Source organism: Heterocephalus glaber, unplaced genomic scaffold (assembly GCF_053883595.1).
Source record: "Heterocephalus glaber isolate CG9 unplaced genomic scaffold, H.glaber_assembly_v1.0 deba00001481, whole genome shotgun sequence".
Lineage (NCBI taxonomy): Eukaryota > Metazoa > Chordata > Mammalia > Rodentia > Bathyergidae > Heterocephalus > Heterocephalus glaber.
The window spans coordinates 38,049,924-38,067,455 of NW_028258317.1; the positions used below are offsets into that span (position 1 = coordinate 38,049,924).

The window sequence follows — 17,532 nt, forward strand, 5'->3', positions numbered from 1 at the left end:
TTGGGGGAAAGTTTTGAGGATGGCTAGTGTTAGTTCTTTAAATATTTTGTAGAATTTACAAGAGAAATTTTGGGTTTAGTTAGTTCTTTGCTAGTTCTATAACTTTTAAAGCTAGGTTGCTGATTTGAGATATACCTTGTTTTTAAACCTTTATAGCTATAAATTTTCCCTGTAGACTATTGAATCCCATAAACTTTAGTATTTTGCATTTTTTATTTTGTTTGTCTATAATTTCCTTCCTTGTGATTTCTTTGATCTATTTTTTCAGACTGAGTTGCTGATTTGAAATTTCATCCTGCTGTGCTTGGAGAAAATACTTTGTACAATGTCTATCTTTTTAAACCCACTGAAGCATTAATTATTTGTGGCCTAAAATATGGTCTATACTGGAAAATGTCCCAGAAATGCTTGAGAAAATGTTTATGATGTTGGAGTGTTTTGAATAGGTTTGTTGGATCTAGTTGATTTATTGTGTTGCTGAAATCCTGTGTGCCAGTTAATCTTAATTGTCACCTTGACTGGATTAAGAGGATCCTGGAGAGGTGATTGGATTATGGGGCCAACACTCATTAGCAGATTAATCAGCTAGATGGGTCTCATTTGGAGAAGTTGAATCATTAGGTGTGTGCCTTTGTAGGGTATGTCTCTTAGTGGGGCTCTTTCTCTATGCCATACTCCCTGACTGCCATGAAGTGAGCAATTATGCTCCACCATGCCTTTTGCCATGACATTTCATTCTTAGAGCCAGCCAAGTGTGGGCTGAAACCTCTGAAACCATGAGCCAAATTAAACCTTTTTTCCTTTAATTTGTGGGCACCAAGTAATTTGTCCCAGCAAAAAAGAGGACCAATACAATGTCTTAGCTTCTTTCTAGTGGTTCTATTCACTATCAAGAGTGGGGTACATTATTATTGTAGAACTATCTTTTTCTCTCCAGCTCTGTTCATTTTTGCTGCATTCATTTTGATTGTCTGTTAGATACATAAATATTTATAATTATTATATTTTCTTGCTATATTAATACCATATATATTGCTATATTAATACCATATATATATAATACCATATATATATATTTTTTTCCGTGTTTTCACTTTTATTTGGGGTATGTATTTGGGTCTAAAATGAGTCCTTCAGAGTGAACATATAGTTGAATCATGTGTTGTTATTTATTTGCCAGTCTAAAGCTTTTGATTGTGGAATTTAATCCATTTACATTTGAAATGATTTTTGATCAGGTTAGATTTCTGATATTTTGCTATATTTTTTATATGCCCTATAATTTTCCCCCATTTCTTATTGCTGTCTTCTTTTGTATTTAGTTGATTTTGTTGTAGTGGAATGTTTAAATTTTTTTCTTATTTCCTTTTGCATATATATAGTCATATGTTAGGACTCCATTACTTTGAAACTCACCAAGTTTGGTATTTGATGCATTTTGATATGAATGTTTTGTCTCACTACTCCTTGTCTGTTTGGTATCTGATGTATAAGCTAGAATTTGTTGATGTTGATTGACTTGTGACTCATTACCCTATCCAGCCAAAAAAACTTGTCTGGTACTCACTGTTTTTGATACATGTTGTGCCTTCCAGAACCAATTAACAATCAGTATCAAGGTACCATTGTATTCCACAGGTTCTCCTTGAGGTGGTATTGGAGGGTATATTTTATATCTTAAAGATATAACACTTTAACTTGAATTTATACCAGCTTGACTGCAAATTAGTATATAAGAACTATTACACTTTAACAGCTCTATCCCATTTATTTCAGTGGCTAATGTCACATAATGACATTTTTCTGTGTTAACTGCACCAAAATATAACCTAAGAATTTTTAAAAAAATGTGTCTGATTTATTTCATTTAACTTTATGGTCTCAAGTTGTATCCATTTTCCTACAAATGCCTCAAAATCTTTCTTTATAGCAGAGTAACACTCCATTGTGTGAAAATACCATATTTTCTTCATCTATTCATCTGTTGATGGACATACAGACTGCTTCTAAGATTTATCTATCATGAATTGTGCTGCTATAAACATGGTGTTATGGCTTGTGTTTAGATGTCCCCCCAAAGCCTCATGCTTGTGCAGAGGTGGCTAAATCTAGAGTACATGATTGATTTATGGTTGGGCTAGGCCCAAGAGCACTAGGATTAAGGGCATGAGTGCTACCTACCCTAATAGTCTGAATAAGATAAAAAGGAAAGGAAGATGCTGTTAAGGTCTCTTGTTGCTTTTGCTGTCTTCACTGCCATGAATTGTTGCCCCTCTGCCACCCTTCCTTGAAGCCAGCTGATTATGGACTGAAATCTCTAAGAACTATAAGTCAAATAAACTTTTTCCTCTTTAACTTTGGGTGTTGGGTATTTTGTCTCAGCAACAAGAGAAAAGTAACTAAGATACATGAGTATGCATGTATCACTATAATATGATGTTTTGAACTCTTTTGGGAAGATACTTAGAAGGAGAATAGCTGGGTCAAATGGAATTTTTAGCTTTAGTTTTTCAAAGAATCTCCATAGCCTCTTAAATTATGTAGAAAACAAAATATGGATTAATGAACCAAAGTTTCAATAATACTAGCTCACACTTAATAATTTAATGTTCTTATAGAGTGGGTCTATTGGTCATGTACCTCCCTCAGCTTTTGTTTATATAGAAATGTCTCAATATTTTGTTCACTTTTGAAGGGCAGTTTTGCTGGAAATAGGATCCATGATTGACAATTTTGTTCTTTTAGAATTTTGACTGTATCAGCCCATTGTCTCTGGCCTCCAAAATTTCAGATGAGAAACCCATTAATAATCTTATTGAGGACTCTTTGTATGTAACAAACGTAATAAGTTGTTACTCTATTGTTGATTCCAAGATTCTCTTATTTTGTCTTTTAAAACTTTGGTGTGTCTTTGTGTGAGTCTCTTTGAGTTCATCTTACTTGGAATTTGTCTAGCCTCTTAGGTATTTATATTCCACACTTAATTAATTTTAAAACATTTTCAGCCATTGTTTCTTCAAATATTCTCTGTGCCTTTCTCGCTCATCCTTCTAAAGCTGTCACAATGCCTATGACGGTTCTTTTGATGATGTTTCACAAGTCCCTTAGGCTCTGTTAACAATTTTTCATTCCTTTTTCTTTCTCAAAAAGAAAATTTTCATTCTCTTATCTTCAAGTTCGCTAATTCTTCTGTTCAAATCTACCTTTAAATCTCTCTAAAGTATTTTTCATTTCAGTTACTATGCTTTTTAGCTTCAGAATTTCTTTTTGGTTTCACTTTACATTTTCTCTTTATTAATTTTCTATTTTGTCATCAATACATTATTCTCTTGACTTTCTTCATTTCTTCTTTCTAGGTGGATAAGCATTTGTAATCTAGTAAATTTGCCATTAGATCTTTTCAAGGACAGATTCTTTTTTCTTTTCTTGGATAGGGTATACTTGGTGGTTTGTATGTTTGTACCTTTTGTTATAAACTGTACACATGAATCTAATAATGTAGGAATGCTGCAAATCAGAGTTATACCATGTTCAGTCTTTTTTATTTTTACAAATGCAAATCAGAAAATCAAACTACACCCTGCCTTGACTGCTGACACATTCTATTTTTATTTTGTCATAGCTAATTTTTCTTATTATTCAGCTGGAGTGGTAAACACAAGCCTACTAAATATCCATTTATGTGTAGTAAGTGATGGAAAGTACATAAAACGATGTTTTTTCCACATTGAGAAATATGAAATTCTTAATGGGACTTTAGGGAGTGGCAAGGGAGAACACTGAAGCAAGATATAATCTTTCTGATTCTATCTCCTTCTGATAATGATTCCCTTTACTCTCATAGAAAGAAATGTTTTGTTTTGGGCTCTATCCTGCCATGAAGATATGGAAATGGTATCATAAGTCATAACACTGTACTCTATAGTGAGTGGGGATTACTTGAGCAATGTTGAAAGTAGTTTGGATGACTAGGGTTCTCTAATCCCTGAGAGAAAAGTAAAGGAGGCTCTCAACCTCTCTTTCTTCTTGTCCTGTCAATGCACAAATGTGCACATAAACATACATTCAAGGTCACTGTGTTTAAGAGTCTGATCAAAGATAGCTTTGATTCAGATACAGTTCTGGCATTTACTAGCTGTGTGTCTCTAACCTATTCATTCAACTTTCCTAAGCTTCAGTGTCCTCGTGTGTGAAGTATGGTACCATTTTCGCTTATGTCATAGAGCTATCTTAGGTTTTATAATGAATATAAATTATTTAATACATTTAATTGTATTATTTTATCTATTAAGTCCAAAATGTTTAAAATCTTTTCCAACCTAAACAATTTCAGACTAGTGAAAAGCTGAGGGGTTTGTTTGTTTGGTTTTTTTCTTGTGGTACTGGGGATTGAACTCAGGTCCTTTAAATTGAGTTACATACAGACATGCTCCTTTTTTTTCTTTAATTTTTTTTTTTTTTTTGTGGCAAGGACTCATGAAGTCACTAAGTTGTCCAGGCTAGGTTCAAATTCGCAAACTTCTTGCCTCAGCCTCCCAAAGTGCTGAGGTTACAGGTGAATGCTGTCACACCCAGCTCTGAATAGTTTCTTTTGTTGTTTTTAATGTCCACTGATACAAGTGGAAAAAAAGGAGGTACATAACTACAAGATTTTTTCCCCTGCTTGTTTACTTTTACATTATAATGTCAAGGTTACCATATTTCATGATTTAAGCCATATTTAGCCCAAATCCATCAGAATATAACTGTAATAATTTCTTTCTATTGTTAACTGCAGTTAGTCAGTTAGACACTATTGCATATATAGCTGTCTGGTAATGCAGTGGTTTTGCTAAATTCCATAACATTGGAATAATATTGCAGTGTTTTGATTTTGGCTGGAATAAGAGGAGGGGCCCAGTGGCTTCTTATGGAAGGGATCTTTATTGGATCCCAGATACCAACATTACTTAGGCAGCAAATCGGAAAAAAAAATAATCCTAGAAATTTCTCATTTGTAAGTTCCTGTGTCTGTTGGAAATAATAAAAATGTATTCTGTTTGAGATCAGGTTTCCCCTAAAGCAATATTGTGCACTGTTGCACAAGATTGTAGGCTTTACAATTCATAACAGTATTCTTTTTTCTAGAAATCTGAAGAGCTGTTGACAATATAAAGCTTTTTAGGGTGACTCATTGCTCTCTGTGAATAAAATAGATCCTTAAGTCCTCTGAAGGGTGGAAATCTTAACCAAAACTTCTTTTAGGAAAACTGATCCAAGTTTTTCTTCAGATCCACCTGGAAATTTAGTTTTTAAAGTCATATCTGAGATCCAAATTCACCTAAAATATATTGTCAGCCTTCCACATTTAGAGTCCTTTCCTAGAAGCTTTCAAATCTCTCATGTCACTGAATCATTGCTGATTTTATCCTCTAATCATATGGTTATGGCATTGATGCATTATTTACTTGTGACTTGAGGAATATCACTGTCTCCTTTGGTTGTCACTTTTTGTGTACCTTTGAAAAACCACACCTTATTTTTCGGACTTGGGTGGCATCAGGAGAAGATGGACTCATCAGTGTTGGAACCTACTAGCAAAGCCACTGCAGAACTCGCTGTGCAGGGCTTTCCAGGGTCTGGCTTCCCAGGTTGGTGACTGCAGGAGTAGCAGCATTTGTGTGGCACAGTGAGAGTTAACAATGAAGAAACTTGGCTTATTTACCCCTTTACATAATTTGAAATATCCCTTTAGCTACGTAAAAGTGGAAAAAATGAAAGCAAGCCTGGCTCCAAGCTCTGTTACTATTTCAGTGGAGAGGAAAGTATGGAGAGTTTACCGCTCTACCGGTTTAGCAGAAATACTGGAAGTCTGTCGATCAAGTAGAGGATACTTTCTTGTCCTGGCTTGTTTTGGAGCTGGTAGAGGGCTGATAGTCTTAACCCTGTTTAATTTATGCAGCTCCAGAAAGAAAGGTTGTCAGGACCTATAAAATGAAGAAAAAGAAAAGCAAACGAGACTGGGGACATGTCTAAACCTCCTCCAGTGGCATTGTCCCCCTGCTCATCAGGTAAGAAGAAAAACAGATTAAAGTAAGGTCTTTGTTCTCAAATTCCAGGCTTGCAAAGGATGTATTATAATACTCGTTTCAAAATATGGTTACATCTTGAAAGCATTTTTTGGTAGAAAGGCATATTATCTTTAACAATGAAGCAAGGGAAAAAAGCTTGTTTCTTTACAGTAGACTCTTAAAATACCTTAGTTGATCAGACTTTATATACATCTTTTTGCATTAGAAAATCCTTGTGTTCAAAAATCCTTGGCAGGAACAATAGGAATGGTTCAAAGTTCAACTCATAATCATAAGCAGATTCCCCCACCCTTGCTAGTGTAGTTTGTGTTTGGAGGAGGAGGAACAAAGAGAAAGGGGTCGCATTTGAGGATCTTTCCCTCCTCTCCTCTCCAGGATGAGCTCCAATTTCATAACAGGATAGTTTTATTCCGAGCTAACTACTTTGGTTTTAGTTCAGGATGATAATCGTAGAAAATATAAAGTTACATTTTAAGAGCTCAGACGGTGAGGAAAGGAATCGTGCAGCTTAGTGAAAGCATATGTCGCGAGTGGGACCTCACAACCACATTCGAGTCGTGCTCTCGCCAAATCATGTTATGTTTCTAAAGCTCCTTATTTATATTTCCCAAGTGGGGTTCATATGGTATGTTCTGTGTTTTTGCTCCGTAGAACTGAAGGAGGTCCTTAGAATTCTTTCCCCTTAAGAACCTACTTTTTCTTTTCTAAATGAAGGTTCAAATTAAGCCTTGTTTTCATTTATAGGGTATAGGACTCCACGCCACCACCAACAACAAAGAAACACGTCTGCTCTTGGCCTGCTCTGCAGGATAACGTTCGCGGGGGCTGCAGTCGGCGCTGCCCAGGGGAGGCTGGAGGCGGTCAGCGTTTGGTGCCCTGTAACACCATCCGATCACGTCCACGTCTTAAAGATAGACTTTGTTCAAATCGCCCTGGGCCTGTGTGTTCTTTTCTTTAAAGAATCACAATACAGTTACTGTTTTATAGAACAGGGAGCCCGGAATTTATCCTGAGGTGGAATGTCACTGGTTTATGTATGTGCTTGCTCTCACTTTTCTCTGTACCCTTATATTCTGTTTAGAAAGGCTAGTTCTTTTTTATTTTATTTTATTTTATTTTCTGCTCCTTTTCAAGCTCTGTTTAATCATTGTTTATGATTTTGATAGTTCTCTTCTGGCACCTCTGAGTTCTTTACAACTTAATTATCATGTCTATCACTGTAATGAATAAAATGATTACTTATTTCTCCAAGTCTTTCATACTATTTACTGATCCAAATTGAAAAGCCAACCGTGGTGAATGTAGGCTTGCATTTAGCATTAAGTTTGGAGCTATTATGACTAGAGATCTTGCAGAGAGAGAGAGAGAGAGAGAGAGAGAGAGAGAGAGAGAGAGAGAGAGAGAGAGAGAGAGAGAGAGAGAAATAATCCCTGTCCACACTCTCTAATGGCTGTTCACTTATACTCTCAAATTTTACTGCCAATAGCCATAGGGCTCTGCCAGGTCTAAAGATCTATCTCTGGAAATAATGGAACTGTAACTCAGCTTTTTATTTACAAAAGAATTTATTAAAAGTAACAGAATTCATGTTATGTATGGAACAAAATGTGGTTACTTAAAACATTAACCTACATATGTGTGTAAATTTGATTCTGTGAAGTTCTGATATTTATTTCCAATTCATGACTCCCACATCTGCTTTATGCCTTATCATCCATGAACTGGGATTAAAACAAACAAACAACAACCACCAAAACAAAAAACAAAACAAGCAAAAAAACAGACAACTTTCACATAAGGGAAGAGGATGGCTTTGTTCTTTCTCATCCAGATCTTCTTTGTTTATTTAGGATCTGTTCATCTTCTAAATTCTTTACTTGGTTTTTGTTCTTTGCTCATGTCTACTGAGTTCTGTATTTTGTTTAAGTTTCACTTAAAATAGATAAATATTTTTCTGATAAGAAGTATAATGTGGTTATAAGCATAGACTATTTGCAGTCAAATGCTGGCTCTGTGATTTTGGTAAATTTACTTCACTTTTCCACATTTCAGCTTCTTAATCTATAAAATGGGATAGAAATCATCCCTAACATTCAGGGTTGGTGAAAGGATTAATTGGGCTCTTGTATTTCTAGCACTTAGAATTGCACATGGCCATAGATACCTCTATTTTGATAACAGCTGTTATTATTCAACTATATTACTCTGCAAAATATCTGGTTTCTTCTTCTATCCCCAGAGCCTGAAGTTATTTGTCTCTTTCTTACGCAAGTACGACACTCTGCTTTTTTGTTCTGGCCTAAAGAAAAGCCTGCCCCATTTATAGCAATGAAAGGAGATGTGTACTTATTTCTTTTTGTAGGGAAGATGCAGGTTCAAATTTTGGTTCGAGGTGAACTCCCTCTTCCTAAGGATGAAAGACATTGTGTTTCTTCCTATAAATTACTCATAAATGTTTTCCCAGTTGTTGTAGGCTTGCCCTGTTCCTTTGAGGAAGGTTATGCTAAAATAAAACAATTTGTATTTGTGCAAATATCTTTTTTAAAATATTCAATTCTCTGAGAACTTTCCTTCTTTGTCTTTTAAGACACAAATATGATTCTTGTATCAGATTTAGTGTCACAGAAAATATGAAGAGAATGTTCTTTCACTTAAATTGCTATTTTAGAAAAACAGTTTTAAAAATATCAGGCTGAGAACTCAACTATGCCGAACTTCCACAATAGTAATCACTCCTACCAATCACCTCTCAGAAATAGTATACATTGTGTAATGTGCATAATCTAAGGAAGTGTCATTCGTATACTGGTAGTGTCAAGCATCTCAAGATTGATGTTACCACTGACAAGACATCTAACAACCTTTGATTTCATTGTGCCCACAAAACTTAAAAGAAGAGAAATAGATTTATCAGAAGGAAATCAATTCACCAGAAAATATGAATTAATTTTTTACAAATAATATATATTTTTAATTATGTCCTGTGACCTTTTAGTTGGTTATAATTAAAGGCCATTTCCACCTGTTATATTCTAATAAACATTAACAGGCTCTGGAGTCAGATTGGCTTAGTATGTATCAGGGCTCTTCAATTTATCACCATTGGCTTTTAACCTTCAGTTTTCTTATCTGTAAAATGGGTATGATAACAGAACTTACATCATAGGATTGTTGTAAGGATTAGCTGACACACTGTGTGTACTTGTACTAGCTATTATTAAACATGAACAGGGCCAAGGATGTAGCACAGTGGGACCGCGCCTGCCTTGCAAGTGAAAGGTCCTGAGTTTGATCCCCGGTAAGAAAAAAACAAAAGAAAACAAAAACCATGAACAATGCTGTCCTTCATATCTGTGAATATTTATTTTTCCTTTTAGTCTTGAAACTAGTGACTTTTGGTTTGTGGTTTTTCATGGTATTGAAGATTTGAATGTGGCAAAAAAAAAAGTTCATCTGACTTTCTTCCCTTGTACCTGTTTCTTCTGTTACCAGATATCAGAATGTAAACAAGATTATGGTCTGTGACCTTATCTGAACCAGCAGTTGAAGTTTTCTCTTAAATAGATGATCATCCTTTGGCATTTTTAGGAGACTGGTTCTAGGAGCCTCCTGTGGATATTGAATTGTGAATACTCAAGTGTTTTATATAAATTGGCATAGTATTTGTCCATAACTTATACATCCTTCTGTATATTTTAAATCACCTCTAGATTATTTATAATTAAAATATAATATAAATTCTATACAAATAGTTGTTGTTATATTTTATTGTTTAGGGAACAATAACAAGAAAATAATCATACATGTTTAGTGTGAATACAATTTTTTGAATGTTTTTGATCCATGGTTGGTTGAATCTATGGATGAGGAATGAGCCAATATGGAGGACTAATTGTGCCTTCTAAATAGATCTCTTCTTTGAGACTTACTTGAAGAATTCTGAATTCTTGAGAGTAATATGTGTGCTGAGTCACAACCAGTTAATGTTCAGAAGCAGGCCATATTCAGCTCTCTATTATGGAGAGTTTAAGGTAATATAAGACAGGACAATTTGGTAAGACCATAATTCAAATACAGAACATGGCATATTATGAGGGTGAACAGATAATTGTCATATAAACTGGGATGACAGGCTGAAACCACCAGTATTCATAATTTTGTTGTGACAACAGGTGTACTTAGGCTGTTCTAGGTAAACCTGGGCAAAGGATCACCCTATGAATCCGTATTTCTTGTATCTATCATATCAAATCATCCCAAAATTTAATGCCCCAAAGCAACAATTGTTTTAGTATGGCTAAATTTTGTGGGTCAGTAATTTAGGAGTGTAGACTTGGTCACTGGGCTCTGCTCCATAATGACTGGATCTTGGCTGGGTTGAATGGAACACCTGGAAATGCAGGGCAACCTGACTTGGGCTATGTGTTTGTGGATTTGGTTCTGGTGGTTGGTTGGGTTCCTCACTTATTACCCATGTGCCATGTGCTGTGGCTCGAGTGATACAGATGTAAAGATCAAGCATACAGAGAGCTAAAGAAAATAAAGGAGGCACAGAGATCCTTGCAAAAGGACATCCAGGCCTACACACAGCAGGAAGTAGTGCAATGTCTCCCACACTACATAACACATGTCACTGGTGATTTCAATATGGACTCGACATTGACTAATACTGCAATTGAGTCACATGTTTGAAAAAAACCTTTTATTTTCAATCTTTTTGCTGGTTCATGAGAAAGAGGAAACTTTCATTTACTTCAGTGTTAACAAAGCTCTGACAAGTTCTTCCCTTAACAAAGAGAGCCAATCTCAAGCCCAAAGATAGCATTGGACAACACTATTTAGCAGCAACTGAATGGCACAGTTTTGCTTTCATTGTAATATTTTCCTGCTATTATCTTGTAATTTTGAAAGGTGGTACATTTAAAAAAAATATTATTGTGACATGAAGCCTTCTTTTAAAACATTTGGTAATCATGATTATACAATAGAGTGAATATGCTAAAAACCACTGAAGTATTTAAAAAAAGTCATGTGGTGTTTTGATGAGGACCAGAATCAGGGGGATTCAGAAGAGCTTGAGCTACAGCTGCTTTGTTGTCCACACATAGAGATTCACAACTACGAGTGAATAGAGACAGCCAGTGCCAGGAGAATGTCCACTAAAGGAGGCTTTGAAAGTGGAGTGTGGAAGCAGTCATGGAGCAGATCATGCACCCGCTCTGCTCCTGGGCCAAGGATATGGATGGGTGACAAGAGCAGATGAGCCCACTTTACCTTCTTTCCCCAAGCCCTTGAAGCTACTCTTCAGGGCCATAGTGGGAAAATCAATGGACTTCAGCAGGGGAGAGAAAGATGTTTTATACTGGCTCGCAACTAAGAGCTGAAAATGGAAAATTACAACTTTAATAACTGCAAGTGCCTGAGAAATTTTGAAATCTGCCCAAGTTGTGATTCAGTAATCAGCACAGGGAGATTTGACATAGCACAAGGGGAGTTATTTGAGAAAAATTAAGCTGCTCCATGTTTTTACCCCACCAAGCTGAGACAATTCAAACTCCTCATCTACCCTCTAAGAAACAAATAAAAACAAATGTACAAACTCAACTCTCTCCATGATTGTGGTCTCACACCCAGCTTGATGAGAACCAAATCAAATTTCTGCACACGGTCAACATTGAACCTAATCATTGAACTTGATTCAGTTCTCACCCAACTTGGTTTGTGACCAGAATCATGGAAAAAAATCAGTAAAAGATGAGGGTCAGGGCAAAAAAGAATTAAATAAAAGCGCTTTACCTGTAACAGAATTTGGCAAGATCCTACTGGTAGTATAAGGATAATTAAAGTTTGGAAAATATGTAAAATGCAAATGAGTAAAAAATTTCCAGTGTGGTGTCCAAAATGAGTCCCAGGTGAGTTATTTTTCTTGACTTAAAGCATTTAAGATTCTGTTAAAAGCTAAAGAAATCATCTGAGAGTGAGTCAGAGAAAGTGTTAACCTTTAACTCCTTACTGATTATGATCATTAATACATTCAGTGATCAGATATTTGGAGAATTGGTTGTTGTAGAGTATATTATGAGTTTAAAGATTCTGAAGCTTTATGTTCTGGTTGACAAGAGGTTAATGGTGCCCAAGATGCCACAAAACCCTGAAGAATGGGATGGATTCTCAGAAAACTTTCCCTTAGTATAAAATTTCCTTGGTTTTGGTCCCGGGCTCTTCCCGAGCAGAGTGTGTTGTTACTGTCCTTTCCTTTCCTACTTCATTGCCTCTCAAACCCCAAAATATTGTATTTAATTTTAAAAGCTTGGAGATATAGCCAGCTACGTGTCTAGCTATCATCAGGTATAAAAATGTCTCAAACAAAAAAACAAGTATAAAAATGTCTCGTGACAAAAGAATTCTGTAGACATTCAGAGACTTTCCTCAGGAGAAAAGCTGGTAGCCACAATAAGGACTGAAGAGGAGAATTTCACTTTTAAGGACCACTTCTGCATACATATGTGTGCTGTTCAAAGTGTTTTTCTAAGAAGCATGTTTTAGGAGAAAGAGCCTGGGTTTTCTTTCAGACAGATTTGTTTTCAAGGCCCATTTCTACTACATACTGCAGTTTAACTCAGTCAAGTTATATATGCTCTATGGGCTTCAGTATCCTCGTGTGTCACCTAGGGATAACTATTCTATCTTATTTGATTGTAACAAAGCCAGTGCCTGCCTAATGGTTTATGTTCAAGAGACACTGGCGAGTGTCCCTATTTTCTCTTACCCTGATAAAAGCCATTTTACTCAGGAAAAAATAAACACAGGGCATTGTATGTATGCATGTATTTGTAAACGTATTTATGTCTGTACAGCTATATCTCCAAATGTAAATAATCGGAGATTACCAATGTAAACTGCAAGTAGTTGAAGTAATGAGAAAAAAATTCTGCCTAAATTCATATCGTATTAGAAATTGAAATATAGGAACACGCCGAATCAGCCTGCTGCATACAGGAAGGTCTGTGCACGCCCTACCGAGGTCCTGAGTCATGCAGAAGACACCGAATCACCCTGCTGCAGACAAGCAGCCACCTGGTTCCACACTACAAAGACGCAGAGGACACCAGACCACCAGACCAAGGTACTGAGTCCCGCTGTTCCTGGCCCAGAGGTAGGGGCTTCTGAGCCATCATCCCACTGCTCCTGGTCCAGAGGAAGGGGCTTCCTGGTCACCATCCCTCCCACTGCTCCCAGCCCAGAGGAAAGGGCTTTTGGGCCACCTTCTGTCCCGCTGCTCCTGTCCTAGAGGAAGGGGCTTCCAGGCCACCATCCCTCTCACCGCTCCTGGCCCAGAGGGAGGGTCTTCTGAGCCACCATCCCACTGCTCCTGGCCCAGAGGAAGGGGCTTCCAGGCCAACATCTCTCCCACTGCTCCCAGCCCACAGGAAAGGGCTTTTGGGTCGCCATCCCTACTACTGCTCCCGGGCCCTGTCCCATCTCACACAGCTCAGAGGAGGTAATCAGTGCAGGTGCTAACAGCCCCCCGCCCTAGTCGAAATGAGAAAACACGTAAATAAGTCTCAAAACCAGACTTCCAGATCACCTACAGCAACCTCAAAGGGAAATGAGATGGAACACTCTGATACTCAACCACCTAGACCCACTGAACTGGCAACAAAAGGGGATCTGGAAAAAATGGAATCAGAAATAATTTCTCAGATAACAGGAGAAATTGTGCCCCTAGTGCAAGACATGATTAATAAATCTAGAGAGGAGCTCAGGAACATGATGGAATCCCAACATAAGAAAAAAATGGAATTCATAAAACACATGCAAATAGATTTCCAGGACATGAAAAACTCCACTGAAAGTCTACACAGCAGAATGAGCCAATGTGAGGACAGAATTTCAGATATAGAAGATAAGATTGCAATTAGTGACCAGGAAAAGAAAAATTGCTTCAAAATTAGAAGGGAATATGAGAAATCAATCCAGCAGCTTCTAGGTGATGCAAAGAAGAATAACATAAGACTGATTGGGCTCAATGAAGAAATAGGAGAGAGTGGAGATGACATAAAAAAATCTCTTCACAGAAATAATGGTAGAAAACTTCCCAAACAGGGGAAAAGAGCTTGACATACAGATAAGTGAGGCATATAGGACTCCAAATAGCCTTGATCAAAAAAAATCTACACATAGGCATATAATTGTTAAGATTCCAGAAACACAACAGAAGAACAAAGTTCTACAAGCAGTCTGAGAAAAGAAACAAATCACATACAAAGGAAAGCCCATCAGAATCACAGCAGACTTCTCAACACAAACCATCAAGGCAAGAAGAGCTTGGAGTGACATATTCCAAGCCCTAAAAGAAAACAGCCTCCAACCCAGATTGATGTACCCTGCAAAACTATCTTTCAAAATGGATGGAGAAATAAGATACTTTCATGACAAAGAGCACCTTAGGAACTTTGTGAATACAAAACCAGCACTCCAAAGAATTTTACACAATATCCTAGGAACAGACATTTAGGATCACAACCCCAGGAAGCAAAGCAGAATGAACCCATCTGGCATAACAAGAACTTAAATGTAAAAGGGGAGAACCCAACAAAAAGAAAAAGTCATGGCAATGACAAGTCAGTATGTTTCAGTTATAACCATCAATGTTAATGGTCTCAATTCACCAATCAAAAGAAACGGACTGGCAGAATGGGTCAAGAAGCAAAATCCAACAATATGCTGCATACAAGAAACACACTTAATTCAAAAGGAAACTCACAGACTGAAAGTTAAAGGGTGGAAAACAATACTGCATGCAACAGGAACCCGAAAAAAAGCAGGAGTAGCTATCCTCTTTGCAGATCAAGTAGAATTCAAACCAACACTGATGAAGAGAGACGAAGAAGGACACTACATCCTGGTAAAGGGAAGAATCCAAGAGGAAGAGATGACAATCATAAATATCTATGCACCAAACACTATTGCACCCAACTATATAAAACAAATACTAACGGACATGAAAAGTCATATATGCACTAATACAATTGTAGTTGGGGACCTCAACACCCCACTGTCACTAACAGATAGATCAACTAGACTAAAAATAAGTAATGAAATACTAGAACTCAATCAAACTCTTGAACAAATGAACTTAACAGATGTTCACAGAGTCTTCCACCCCACAAAATCAGAATACACATTCTTCTCAGCTGCACATGGGTCATTCTCAAAAATAGACCACATACTCACTCATAGAACATGTTTAAGTAAGTGCAAAGGAATTGAAGTTATCACCTGTATATTATCAGACCATAGTGCAATAAAACTGGAGATCAATAGCAAAAGAAACTAAAAAAATTTCATAAACACGTGGAAATTGAACAACATACTTCTGAATAACCAATGAGTCACAGAGGAAATTAAAGAAGAAATCAGACAGTTCCTTCAATTAAATGACAATGACAATACAACATATCAGAATCTATGGGACACAATGAAAGCTGTCTTACGAGGGAAATTCATAGCAGTGAATGCGCATATTAGGAAAACAGAAAGAGGCCAATTAAACAACCTGATGCTGAACCTCAAGCTTCTAGAAAAAGAAGAGCAGAACAACCCCAAAGCTCATGCAAGGGAGGAAATTATAAAGATCAGAGGAGAAATCAATGCAATGGAGACTAAGAGAACAATACAAAAAAATCAATGAAGCCAAGAGTTGGTTCTTCAAAAGAATCAACAAAATTGACAAACCTTTAGCCAACCTTGTCAGAAAAAGGAAAGAAAAGGCCCAAATCCATGCAATTAGGAATGAAAAGGGTGAAACTACAACAGACCCAGCAGAAATCCAGAGGATCATCAATACCTACTTCCAGAACCTATACGCCAATAAGGTGGACAACACAGAAGAAATGGACAGATTCCTAGATACATATGAATTACCAAAGTTGAACGAAGAAGACCTAAAAATTCTGAACAACCCAATATCAACCAATGAAATTGAAAATGAAATTAAAAACTTATCAACTAAGAAAAGCCCTGGCCCTGATGGCTTCACTGCTGAATTCTACAAGACATTTAGAGAGGAACTGCTGCCACTACTGTTTAAACTCTTCAATGAAATTGAAAGGGAAGCAATACTCCCAAATTCATTCCTGGAAGCAAGCATCACCTTGATCCCCAAAGCAGAGAAAGACCTGACTGAAAAAGAGAACTATAGGCCAATCTTGCTAATGAACATAGATGCAAAAATCCTTAATAAGATAATGGCAAACAGAATGCAGAAGATCATCAAGAAGATCATACACCCTGATCAAGTGGGATTCATCCCAGGGATGCAGGGATGGTTCAATATATGAAAATCAATCAATGTAATACACTATATCAATAGAGCCAAGAACAAAAACCATATGATTATCTCCATGGACGCAGAAATAGCATTTGACAAAATCCAACATGCATTTATGATAAAAACCCTCCAAAAAATTGGAATAGATGGTCTCTACCTCAAACTGATAGAAGCCATCTGTGAAAAACCAACAGCCAATATCATACTAAATGGTCAAAAACCGAAATCCTTCACACTAAAATCAGGAACAAGACAAGGATGTCCACTATCACCACTCTTGTTCAATATAGTTCTGGAAACATTAGTCATGGCAATTAGACAAGAGAAAGAAATAAAAGGAATAAAGATAGGAAATGAAGAAGTCAAACTGTCATTATTTGCAGATGACATGATACTCTATATAGAAGACCCCAAGAACTCCACCAAAAGTCTTCTAGACTTAACCAAATTCAGTCAAATAGCTGGTTACAAGGTCAACACACAAAAGCCAATAGCTTTCCTCTACACCAATGACAGACTCACTGAGAGAGAAATAGGGCAAACAATTCCTTTCACAATAGCATCCAAAAAACTGAAATACCTAGGAATCATCCTAACAAAAGTAATCAAAGACCTCTTCTCTGAAAACTATGGCATTCTGAAAAGAGAGATTGAAGATGATATCAGAAAATGGACAGACATCCCCTGCTCCTGGGTAGGAAGGATTAATAGAGTGAAAATGGCCATAGTTCCAAAACTTCTATATAGATTTAATGCAATTCCAATTGAGATCCCAGCAGCATACTTCATAGACCTTGAGAAAACAATCCAAAAATTCATTTGGAACAAGAAGAGACCCAGAATAGCAAAAGCAATTCTAGGTAACAGAGACATGGCTGGAGGTATCACAATCCCCAACCTGCAACTATACTACAAAGCTACTGTGAGAAAAACAGCATGATACTGGCAAAGAAACAGACTTGAGGACTTGAGAAACAGACTTGAGGATCAGAAGATGCAGAAACAACGCCAGACACACTCAGCCATCTCATCTTCAACAAAGGAGCCAAACATCCTCACTGGAGGAAAGATAGCCTCTTTAATAAATGGTGCTGGAAAAATTGGGCTTCAACTTGCCAAAGATTAAAA

The 17,532-nt window shown here is 36.9% G+C and overlaps 1 long non-coding RNA gene across 1 annotated transcript; it reads left to right on the forward strand.

The window, feature by feature from the left end:
- The first annotated feature begins 4,362 nt into the window (after positions 1-4,362).
- On the forward strand, positions 4,363-9,521 carry LOC147825909 (uncharacterized). The gene is made up of 2 exons (XR_015440068.1): positions 4,363-6,050; positions 6,816-9,521. It is a non-coding gene; the product is annotated as an uncharacterized LOC147825909 (long non-coding RNA).
- The last annotated feature ends 8,011 nt before the right edge of the window (positions 9,522-17,532 follow it).